Here is a 13,290-nt window from a genome sequence, read left to right as displayed (position 1 = left end):
CTAGACAATACTAGGAGATACAGCAGGTTTGGTAAGTCTATCCTGGATCTGGGTATTCACTCTGAAAATACTTTATTTGAATAAGACTTACAACATATTTGCTCTGCATGTCATTCTGCAAACACAAAATGAACAATACAGGGAGCTTCACTTTGTTCATCCATAGTTACTACATTTTTGATAATGAAAATGCATTATTTGTATAAATGAAGTTATAAAAACACTAACAAAAAATTAAAGGTAAAATTCAGGGTGTTTGTATCCAAAGAAAACAAGAGTTTACTGTGGTGAGAAATCAGCAAAACTTCCCATAATAGTGAGGAATAGTTAACATGTATAGCTCATGTATCCTCCTTTTTATTCTGAGAGGTTCCAGCTCACATGATAGCTACAGGGTTATGCAGTACTCCAAGTTTCTGACAAAGTTGATCCCTTTGGCCTTCAAAAAGTATAAGTCTGTAATTCCTTTCTGAATATGGCTTCAAAGTGGATGTCTTGGCCATGAGCTCCTCTTCAACATTATCTAGTGCCCACTGGTGATCCATAGATTCCCATTCCATCTTGAAAGCTTTGTTGGTGTCTGTGAACATGTCTATGGTGGCTCCACACTTCTGCTCCTGCAACATTCACTAACCATTCAGTCAGTGGCATTATCCTGGCCCAGAATCAGAGCAAATACTCTGAGGCCTGAAGACATTGAGGAAGTACCAGGATGAATAACTCACCTAGGATTCATCTAATGTGAATAAATTCCTTGCTGTAGCATAGGCTTAAAGAGAGAAACAGTGGATCTTGTTTCTGATGAAGCCTGAAGTGACATGTTGATCCATTTACAAATAAGAAACATACAAAGCAGATGGGGTGTGTATGTGTGTGTGTGAGTGTGTGTGTGTGTGTGTAGAATATGGAATATTACTCAGCCATAAAAAACGAGATCTTATCATTGTGACAACATGGAGGGACCTGGGGGTATAATGGTAATTGAAATATCTCAGACAGAAAGATGAATACCAGGGGCGCCTGGTTAAGCGTCCAACTTCGGCCCAGGTCATGACCTCGCAGTCCATGAGTTTGAGCCCCACGTTGAGCTCCGTGCTGACGGCTTGGAGCCTGGAGCCTGCTTTGGGTTCTGTGTCTCCCTCTCTCTCTGCCTCTCCTGAGCTCATGCTCGCACTCTGTCTCTGTCAAAAATAAAGAAACTTAAACAAAATTAAAAAAACAAAAGAAAGATGAATACCATATGATTTCAGTCATGTTTAGAATCTTAAAAATAAACAAAACAAAGGAACAAGCAAAAATCAGACTCAATATAGAGGAGAAACGGTGATTGCCAGAGGGGAAGTGGGTGGAGAAATGGGAAAAACAGATAAAAGGGATTAAGAGGAACAAGCTTCCAGTTATAAAAAAAAAATAGATCACAGAGATGGAAAACACAGCATAGGGAATATTGTCAATAATATTGCATTAATGTCATATGGTGGCTACACTTACCCTGGTGAACATTGAGTAATGCATAGAATTGTCAAATCAATATGTTGCACATATGAATGTAATATAACATTGTATGATAATTATACTTCAATTTAAAAATAAGGGGCGCCTGGGTGGCGCAGTCGGTTAAGCGTCCGACATCAGCCAGGTCACGATCTCGCGGTCCGTGAGTTCAAGCCCCGCGTCAGGCTCTGGGCTGATGGCTCGAGCCTGGAGCCTGTTTCCGATTCTGTGTCTCCCTCTCTCTCTGCCCCTCCCCTGTTCATGCTCTGTCTCTCTCTGTCCCAAAAATAAATAAAAACGTTGAAAAAAAATTTAAAAAAAAATAAATAAATACATAAGAAAGAAAGAATCATAGAGAGGCTGTCTGTAACATTACATTTCATCATGTCTGTGAGCATTGTGGGATGAGTCAGAGAAGAAGTAAGGTACTACATTCCTTTTAGATTTTTTTTGAAAAATCAACTTCCAGTTTGTTGAAGAAATATTTTCTGACTGGTTAAGTGGGAAAAATAATCACTGTACCTGTTATTTAGTTGTACTGCCAAAAGTACGTTCAAGTTTTAAACCCAGATACCTATGAATGAGGACTTGGAAAGAGGGTCTTTGAAGATGTAATCAGGTAAAGTAAAATGAGGTCATTAGTGCAGGCCCTAATCCAATACAATTTATGGCATTATAAGGAACCGGAAATGCCATTGAAGACAAGAATATGTGGGCAGAACATGTGATGACAAAAGCAAAGTCTACAGTGACATTGCTGCAAGCAAGGAACATCAGGGATTGATGGTCACAAGCCAGGAAGAGGCACGGATTCTCCCTAGTGTACCAATGTGCAAGGCCTTACTGGCACCTTGATTTCAAACTTTTATCACCCAGAACTGTGAGAAACTCAATTTCTGTTATGTTAAGCTACTAGCTTGTATATTTTATTGCATATGGAAACTAATAGAGAACCTTAGTTTTTGTTTCTTTTTTGGATTTGTTGCTTTGCTGTGATTAACAATAAGGCTCTATCTTATGACAGGAGCAGCAGTAGCAGTAGCATTTACTGGTTACATGCACTTACTAAGAAGCTACACAGCGTCAGTTCACATCTAAACCTTAAAACTTATCAGCGCTATCAACAATAGCCAAATTATGGACAGGGCATAAATGTCCATCAGCTGATGAATGCATAAAGAAGACGTGGTTTTATATACAATGGAATTCAACTTGCTAATGAGAAAGAATGAAATGATGCCATTTGCAGCAACATAGATAGAACTGGAAGGTATTATGCTAAGTGAAATAAGTCAGTCATAGAAGGACATATATGTTTTCACTCATATGTGGAAGTTGAGAAACTTAGCAGAAGACCATGGAGGAAGGAGGGGTAAAAATAGTTACAGAGAGGGAGGGAGGCAAACCATAAGAGACCCTTAAATACAGAAAACAAACTGAGGGTTGATGAGGGGCAGGTAGGGGAGAGGGGAAAATGGGTGATGGGCATTGAGGAGGGCACTTGTTGGGATGAGCACTGGGTGTTGTGTGTGAGCAATGAATCACGGTAGTCTAACCCCGAAACCAGGAGTACAATGTACACACTGTATGTTAGCCAACTTGACGATAAATTATATTATAAAAAAAGTAAAGGGGCGCCTGGGTGGCGCAGTCGGTTAAGCGTCCGACTTCAGCCAGGTCACGATCTCGCGGTCCGTGAGTTCGAGCCCCGCGTCGGGCTCTGGGCTGATGGCTCGGAGCCTGGAGCCTGTTTCCGATTCTGTGTCTCCCTCTCTCTCTGCCCCTCCCCCATTCATGCTCTGTCTCTCTCTGTCCCAAAAATAAATAAACGTTGAAAAAAAAATTAAAAAAAAAAAAGTAAAGTGAAAAAATAACTTGCCAGCCCTGCCTGTGCTGTACCTCAGTTCCCAGATTTTGAAAGTTGGGCAAAAAAAAAAAAATAGTTGTTCCTCATAAATTGTTGTGAAGCTTAATGAGTAAGTATAGCTTTAGCACTAATGCCAGTTTTGGGCAAGGAAAAAGCAACAATAAATGTAAATCATGCTATCATTAATACCACATCAGAATGGACAATTAAAGTTTGACTGCCATTTTTATTATTGTGTGCATTTATGTTGTATGGCATGGATTGACCTTCATAATATAACATTTATGATAAAAAATGTTTACAAGGCTGTAGGTAAGATATATGTATGTTCTTTTGCAGAACTTCTAACATGGTAACACCATTTTCTCACTTTACATGCTGTAGGAAGCACTCATATAATCAGCAGATACTATGTTCAGTCACTTTTTTATCATCTGTGTTCAGTCTTAGAGTTCCCAGGCTCCACCAACCCAAAACAGTGTTTCAGTGTTTCTTGACTATGAAACATCTTCCCTTTGGGAATAGTTTTCTGGCTTTCATTCACAATGTTACTCATCTAGGCCTAAATATCCAGACCCTAATCTGGACCATCCTGGTAAGATAAGGCAGTGATTGTAGGAAGTGCCATTTTCTGTGTCTAGACTAACACCCAAAACCTTAGATCGGTTTAAAGATGCCTCCTAATTTGAACTTGAGCTGATTACTATTAAAAGTGCTGTGCATGTAAATATTTTCCTTTCCTTTTACTATTTTGGTTGCACAAGTAAGATACTTTAAATTAATATTTTAATTCACCTGTGTTGGTTGCTCTAGGTCCTGGGCTAAAGAAGTCTGTGACTAAACTTCCCCCTGAATCCTGCTGTTAAAGCATCCCCCGTCTAGAAGCTGTGGGCTGAGTCCTGGGCCATCTCAGGCACTTGCCTCCCATTCCCTCCTCTGTGGGTTCCCTGCTTGACTAACTGGGAGGTTAAACCCATGAACCTGATTATTTGAAGAGAACAGAAAGAATCATGTTGTGAAAGTACTTTTGTCTTATGACCTTCACTAAACCCTGGGGAGTGGAGACATCCTAGGACTGAGGCATGTAAGGTTTATTTGAGAGACATAATTATTCTTCCTTAGACATCTGTAGTGTCCCTGAAGCCACTCACTGGAACTGTTATGTCATAGATTCATAACTTAATGCTGTGGCTACTGTATTACCTAATTCCTTGCTTTAGGAATATTCTATATCTGACCTCATTCTTATTGGCATGGATGGGAATATTTATTTTTTTCTTGTTATTTTTTGCTTCTAAACCCAAGTGCTTTTATTACAAATAAAAATGGAAAAGATAGGGGAGGAAAAAAATCATTAGAACCCTTAATGTCTATTACTTACGGATAAGCATTTTTCATTGCAAATTTTTTTTAGAAATTTTACTATGTAAATGTAATTATATTTGATTACGGTAATGAAGAAATATCCTACTGACAGTTTTGTAAACGGCTTTTTATGGTGAGGAAAACAGGCCCCATCTTCAGATGTTTGGGACTCAGCTAAGAATGTGGGTCCCCGTGAAGGGGGCTGAACTACCCTGGGCTGTTGGGAGACTAAGGGATCCAGATTCAAGTCACTTCTTTCCTGTTGTGGGGCTCAATGACCCACCTATCTCATAAGTCAAACCATTGGCATCAGTCTGGCCACAATGAGCATGGGTCCTGCTTGAAGAGTGTCGTGGAGCTGCTTTCCTCTAAAGGCAGGGGTGCAGGAGTGAAGGCAAGTAAAAACTCTTGAGTCCCAGCCTCTCCCTCTGTAAAATGGGGGTGATAATGCTTCACAAACAGGATCACTAAGAACAGTCAGTGATACACATGAGCAAGCCCGTGGCCCTGTGGTTACTGCAGGATTGTGAATGTCTATATGAATTCAGGCCACTTCTTTTTCCTTTTCAACTTTGTTGTTAAGGTGTAGGTGAGGACAGGAAGAGAAAAAGGCCCTGGTGGTCCCATGACATGTGGCCCTGGTGGTCCCAGGTCCATTATGACATGCAGCTGTTATAATCACTACTTAATTGTATCAATGTCATTGTCACTAACCTAGTGCCTGGCACATCAGGGAAATACAGTTACACCAGGAAAACGTAGTGATAGCTGGATTTATCACCCCTTGTTCAGCTCTTCATGCTGATAGCCAAACTCATATCAGGTGCTTGATGGAGGCTGATTCTGAGGATCTGTGTCCTGATGGCTGCTGAAGCTTCTACTCCAGATTCAAGGGCAACAGTCCTTGGGAGAACCCAACCCTTCACATACCTGGTGGGATATGAATCCTAGCTCAAGTGAGTTCATAGATATGAATAAAAGTATGCTCTGGAACAGCTCCTTTGAGTTTCATTAACTAGCCTAAAAGTAGAGAAGCTACCTTGATCTCATCATGCGAAAAGAGGTTTAGCAGTTGGAATATCATTCCTCAGCAGCTACATGGTTTGTAGTAGCCCTTAAGGCTCATCTCAGAGAGGTCTGCCATTGTCTAAAAGCAATGAATGGCTTCCCCCTGCAAGAAATATTCAACAGGACTCTTTGAGTGTAAAGAAAAGACCAAAAGTGATGGTATGAAAGTAGGAATCACAAAGCAGTAAAAATAAATATTTTATAAAATAATTAGTTAAGGAAGTACCAAAATAAAAGGATGCAAAATATCACACCATATACCTAAAATGTGGGAAGGAAAGGATTAAGAGTGGGGTAAAGCTAAAATGACCATCAATTTAATATATACTTTATGTAGAAGAGGTTATATACAAACCTAATAGTGACCACAAATCAAAACCACTAGTATATATGCAAAGAATGAAAAGAAAGAAATCCAAATATATCACTAAAGAAAACCAGCAAACCCTGAAACAAAGAAAGAGAATAAAGGATCAGAGAAAGAGAAGAAACAACCACAACACAGGTGATCAAATGGCAATAAATATGTATCTATCAATAATTACTTTGAATGTAAATGGAATAAATGCTCCAATAAAAAACATAAAGTGAAAGAATGGATTAAAAAAAACAAGACTTATCTATATGCTGCCTATAGGAGACTAATTTTAGACCTAGAGACAGCTAAAGATTGAAATTTATCATGCAAATGGATGTCAAAAGAAATGCTGAATAGCAATACTTATATTAGACAAAAGAGATTTTAAAACAAAGACTATAACAAGAGACAAAGAAGGACATTGTATAATAAAAAAGAGGACAACCCAACAAGAGAATATAACAATTGTAAATATTTATGCATTGAACATGGAGCACCCAAATACATAAAACAGTTAATAATATGCATAAAGTAACTAATCCATAGTAATATAATAATAATAGGGGACTTTAACATTCCAATTACAACAATGGACAAATCATCCAAACAGAATATCAAAAAGGAAACTATGGCTTTGAATGACACACTGGACCAGATGGATTTATTTAGAACATTCCATCCTAAAACAGCAGAATACACATTCTTTTCAAGTGCACAAGGAACATTCTCCAGAATAGATTACATATTAGGCCACAAAACATGTCTCAACAATTTTAAAAAGATCCAAGTTATATAGGACATGGATCTTTTCTGCCACAATGCTATGAAACTAGAAATCAACCATATGAAAAAATCTGGAAAGAACACAAACACATGGAGGTTAAATAACATGCTACTAAACAATGAATGGGTCAAGCAGTAAATCAAAGAAGAAATCCAAAAGTACATGGAAAAGAATGAAAATACAATAGTCCAAAACATTTAGGATGCAGCAAAAGTGGTTCTAAAAAGGATAGTTTATCACAATACTTTGCCCACCTCAAAAAGCAGGAAAAATATCAAATAAACAACCTAAATTTACACCTTAAGGAGCTAGAAAGAGAACAACAAAGCCCAAAAACAGCAGAAGGAAGGGAAGGAAATAATAAAGATTAGAGCATAAATAAATTATATAGAAACAAACAAACCAAACAGAACGGATCAATGAAATCAGGAGTTGGTTCTTTGAAAAGATCAACAACATTAATAAACCTCTAGTCAGACTCATTAAGAAACAAAGAGAAAGATCTCAAATAAATAAAATTACATGCAAAAGAGGATAAATAACAACCTAGACCATGGAAATACAAACAATTAAAACAGAATATTATAAAAACCTATATGCCAACAAACTGGACAACCTAGAGGAAATGGATAAATTCCTAGAAACATATAACCGACCAAAACTAAAGCAGGAAAAAATAGAAATTTGAATAGACAAATTACAGGCAGAGAGATTGAATCAATATTCAAAAACCTTCCAACGAACAAAAGTCCAGGACCAGAAAGCTTCAGAGGCAAATTCTAGCAAACATTCAAAGAAGAGTTAATACCTATTCTTCTCAAACTATTTCAAAAAAATAGAAAAGGAAGGCAAACTTCCAATTTCATTATATGAGGCCAGCATTACACTGATACCAAAACGAGATAAAGACACCACAAAGAAAGAGAACTACAGGCCAATATCTTTGATGTACATAGATGCAAAAATCCTCAATGAAATACTAGCAAACCAAAGTCAACAATATATTTTAAAAAATCATTCACCACAATCAAGTGGGATTTATTCCTGGTATGTCAGGGTGGCTCAATATTCACAAATCAATCAACGTTATACATCACATGATTAAGAAAAAGGATGAAACCCATATGATCATTTCAATAGATGCAAAGTACAACATTTGACAAAGCATGGACAAAGTACAACATCAACTCATTATAAAAGCCCTCAACAAAGTAGGTTTAGAGGAACGTACCTCAACATAAAAAAGGCCATATATGAAAAACCCACAGCCATCATCACACTCAATGGGGAAAAACTGAGAGCTTTCCCCATAAGGTTAGGAGCAAGACAAGAATGTCCACTTTCACCATAAGAAACAAGTGTTGGAGAGGATGTGGGGAAAAAGGAACCCTCCTCCACTGTTGAGAATGCAAACTGATGCAGCTACTGCATAAAACAGTATGGAGTTTCCTCAAAAGGTTAAAAATAGGACTACTGTATGATCCAGTAATTGCATTTCTGGATATCTATCTCCAAAATACAAAACACTAATTCAAAGTGATACATGCACCCCTATGTTTATAGAGGCATTATTTACAATAGCCAAATTATTGAAGCAGTCCAAGTGTCCATTGATAGGAATGGATAAAGATGTGGTATATATACACAATGGAATATTATTCAGCCATAAAAAGAATGAAAACTTGCCATTTGCAAGGACATGGATGGAGCTAGTGAGTACAATGCTAAGTGAAATGTCAGACAGAGAAAGAAAAATACTATATGATTTCACTCATATGTGGCATTTAAGAAACAAAACAAATGAGCAGAGAGAGAGAAACCAAGAAACTTAACTATAGACAACAAACTGATGTTTACCAGAGGGGAAGTGGGAGGGAAAATGGGTGAAATAGGTGATGGGGATTAAGGAGTACACTTGTTGTGATGAGCACTGGGTGACGTTTGGAATTGTTGAATTATGATACACCTGAAACTAATATAACACTGTATGTTAATTAAATAAATTAAATAAAATTAAACTTTTAAACCAGGAATGACGTACTGATTATGTTTGAACCTTGAAAATGTCAAGCCAAGAGAAAGAAGCTGAATATTGAAAAGATAGCATATTGTATGATTCCATTTATATGAAATGCCTAGAGAATTCCATCAATATGCCCAATATACCCAAGGAATTCCACCCTTTCCATCCAGACTTCTAGAAAGCTCAGTCTGAGGTGTTTAGGTCACAGCCCCTCCCTCCCACTTTCCTTCCTTGAGATGTTCAAGCTGCAGTTCAGACTTTTATCACAAGGTGGCACCAAAGCACCATTACCATCAAATATTTCCTTGGTGTCTGCAAGTAGTAATACTAAACACAATAATCTCCCCAAACTCCAGGCTTTGAACCTACACAATATGATTCTACTTCTGTCTGAAATAAACTGGTAGGTGTAAAATAAAATTATGAAAGCATATATTTCAGGGCCTGGCTACATTGAAAAGCTTGATGGCAGTGATGTGATTTGCCCCACTGTGGCAGGTATTCCAGGGGTGGTGCAGTAAGAGGGGGTAGGTGATGAAAGAGAATGGGGCATAAGATTGGGGTCTGGGCAGCCGTCTCTTGTGTCATTGACAGAGGATGAAAGACAGAGAGCAGGAAGAAGGTATGTGCAGCCTATATAAGGGTGGGGTAATAGAGGGTGAACATGCCATTCTCTGGTAAGGACCCTCTGTACAGTCCACACTGTACCTCAGCAGAAAGTGATGAAGAAAGAAGGAAATCAATGAACACCATGTAGTCTTGGGTCAACAGCAAATGGATCTGCTAATATATTTATGAATTTTCCTTGTAAAATTGGTATCACAGTATACAAACTTTCATATTTTCATAGTCTTTGCAAAATGTACTCTTCATTAGAAGAGAGCTACAGAAATGGAAATAAGTGTGATGTTACTCAGTGTTGAGATCCAGGATGGCAACTCTGAAAGTCTCAGCAAAGGAGACTCTGCAAGGGGAGGGAGGATGGAGGTTGGGAGCTTAACTTCATGGAATCAGGCAGCTCTTTGGAATTTCACTCAACTCAAACAATCCCTCTGTATCTATCACTTTTCTGATACTAAAAAAATACCCACATTTTATGGGATATCTAATCCTGATATTGGAGGTCCAGCTCTGGTCTGAACTGACAGTAAGCTATAACTGTAAGCGTGTTTTGGAGGTGGTAGAGCTGTAGGGGACAAAGAAAGACACACAGTCAATTAAAAAAAATTAAAACGAACACAGTATTGTTTAATTTGTAGAGTCAACAGTTGTTTGTTCTTGATTACAGCATTCAACAGGGAAATTACATTCACCTCTTGGTACATAAATGGCATCTGCTACTCCCTTGGGACAGTTGATCCAAAAGGCATTATTCCTGGGAAAGCCTTAACTATATGTTTGCCAGTTTGCTCTCTCTCCCTTCTCACTTAGATATGGAAACTCTCTTACAAAAAATAAAATCATATCTTCAACCAAGTAGATATATACAGTACAGCACCACTGACTTGTCAATGGATTTGATATATTCTGAACTCCAGATGAAGATCTTGCATTGTTGAATGTTTCTTTGATGATTCCCAAAGCACTTGAAATGTGGCATGTCTCAGGGTCACTGATTTTCACTGAACATTGTTAAACAATATAGCTTTACTAAGTCTGTGCCGACTCGGGGTATTTACTCTGGAAAGAACTTATTTGAAAAAGGTTTTGACACATTTGCTCTGTATGTCATTCTGTAGGCTCAAAATGAACAACATAGGGAGCTTCAATTTGTTCATCCATAACTGCTACATTTTCAGCAATGAAATGCATCATTTGTCTAAAGAAAGAATTAAAAACACTAACAAAAAATTAAAGGTTAAATGCGTGTTTTGATCCCAAGGAAAGAAAAGAGTTTTTTGTGTTTAGAAGGCAGGCCAAAAGTACATAATAATTAGATATAATTGGCAAGGCTTTTTCCACCAATGGAGTTTTTGCTAAGTTTTGTATATTTTCCCTAGCTTTGGGTTTCCCCTTTCTCTTATTTTCACTACTGGACTCACCAGTCTTCATCCATGAGCTCATCTTTGATATCATTTAGTACCCACTAGTGATGTGTCAGTTCTGAAACTTCCTACTCTGTCTTGAAACCTGTGTTGGTGCCTGGGCATGGCCATGGTGGCTCCAGATATCTGTTCCTGCATCATTTGTGATTGGTCAGCAGCATTATCCTGACCCAGAATAAGAGTAAATGCTCTGAAACCCAAAGATACTGAGGAAGTAACAGGATGGAGAACTCACCCAGGGTGCCTCTAATGTAAGTGGTTGAATTCCTTCTTGTCACATAGTCTTAAAAGACAGTTTCTGGGGAAACAGTACCTTGCTTGCGACAAAGCCTGAAAATATCATATTGATCCATTTACCAATAAGATTCATAGTGAGTATATGTGGTATATACATAAAATGTAATATTACTCAGCCATAACAAAGGTGAGATCTTGCTATTTGTGAGAACATGAATGGACCTAAAGGGAATTATGTTAAGGGAAATAAGTCAGACAGAGAAAGATAAATACCACATGATTTCAATTATATGAATTATATGTGAAAACTAGAAGAACAAATGAACAAGCAAAGAAACAATAACAACAAAAAGTAGACTCTTAAGTACCAAGTATAAACTGGTGGTTGCCAGAGGGGGTGGGGTAGGTGAGAGGATAGGTGAAATACGTAAAAGGAATGAAGAGTTACCAACTTCCAGTTAAAAAATGAATAAGTCATGGAGAAGAAAAGAACAGCATAAAGAATATAATCAACAATGTTGTAATAATGTGGTATGGTGACTATATTCACCAGGGTGAGCATTGTGTCATGTATAGAATTGTCTAATCAATATGTTGTAAAACTGAAACTAATATAACATTCTATGTCAAATATACTTAAATAAAACAAATAAATAAAATTAATTAATAAAAGAATCATAAGAAGGACCTTTCCTACATTGTCTTTCATCATGTCTATGAGCATAATGGGATGAGTCAGAGGAGAATAGGTACTCTTAGTTTGTTTTTTTTTTTTAATCCCATCCTCTGGTTATTGAAATAATATTTTCTGCCTAGTTAGATGGGAAAAATCATTGTACCTGCTATATTATTGTATTTGCTCACAAAAGTTGCTGAGGTTCTAAAACTTATGAATAAGACCCTATTTGGAAATAGTGTCCTTGCAAATGCATCAGGTTAACGTGAGTTCATTCGGTCAGGCCCAATCCAACATGACTTATGGCATTATAAGAAGGTGAAAATGCCATTGAAGAACAAGAATGGGACACACAGGGAAAACATGCAATAACAGAGGTAGAGGTTGGAATATTATTGCCGCAAGCAATGAACATCAAGGACTAATGTTCACCACGAGAGGCCAGAAAGAGGCAAGGAGGATTGTCTCTAATGTCTCAATGTGCAAGACCCCACTGACACTGGATTTCAGACTTTCAGCTTTCAGAACTGCAAGAAAGTCAATTTCTGTTGTTTTAAGTCACCAGTCTGTATACTTTATTACAGAAGTCCATGTAAACTAATACAGTACCTTAGTTTTGTTTCTTTATTTCTGGATTTGTTGCCTTGGTGTGATTAAAATAAGGTGGTATCTTATGATATGAGCAGCAATATCATATACTGATAAGACGTATTTACTCAGGAGCCACACAGCCTGTTTTTGAATTTATGTCTTGAATCTTACCAGGCCTGCTCTTACTGTGCTTCAGTTCCTTGATATTTAAAGTCAGGCAACAATAGCTCCTCCTGATAGGTTGTAGTAAGAATTAATGAGTAAGTATAGGTTTAGCATTTACAGCAGTATTGGACAGGGGACAGCAACAATGAATATTAATCATATTAGTAATATCATTTCAGAATGGACCATTAAAGTTTCAACTGCCATTTTTATTATGTGCATTCACATTGTATGGCATTCATTGACTTTCATAATATAATATTTATCATAAAAATCAGTTTACAAAACTGTAGGTAGAATATTATCTCATTTATTTTCTTAAGTATAGTTATATTTGCATAGTAAAATCTCTGAAAAATATATATATGCAAATGGAAACGGTGCTTATCCCTGAGTAATAGACTTTTAAGGGTTTCCAATGATTTATTTTTCCTCATGTCCTGTATTTTACATTTTTATTTACAACAAAAGCACTTGGGTTTAGAAGCGAAAAAATAAGAGAAAAATAAATATCCTCAGCCATTCCCACTGGAGAGTGAGTCTGCATCAGATGTAGAAAATCTCTAAAGCAAGGGTATAGTGTAATAAGGTGTCATAAAATTAATTTTTGAATCTAC

At 37.4% G+C, this 13,290-nt stretch overlaps 1 pseudogene; it reads right to left on the bottom strand.

Annotated features, from left to right (window-relative positions):
• Positions 1 to 441: 441 nt before the first annotated feature.
• LOC125157021 (ER membrane protein complex subunit 3-like) overlaps positions 442 to 13,290 on the bottom strand; it is a 33,998-nt pseudogene continuing 21,149 nt past the window's right edge.

The sequence above is a fragment of the Prionailurus viverrinus genome, chromosome X, assembly GCF_022837055.1.
Source record: "Prionailurus viverrinus isolate Anna chromosome X, UM_Priviv_1.0, whole genome shotgun sequence".
In the NCBI taxonomy this organism is placed as follows: domain Eukaryota; kingdom Metazoa; phylum Chordata; class Mammalia; order Carnivora; family Felidae; genus Prionailurus; species Prionailurus viverrinus.
Note: the sequence above shows the minus strand (reverse complement) of the source record. Positions and strands in the feature narration are given on the sequence as shown.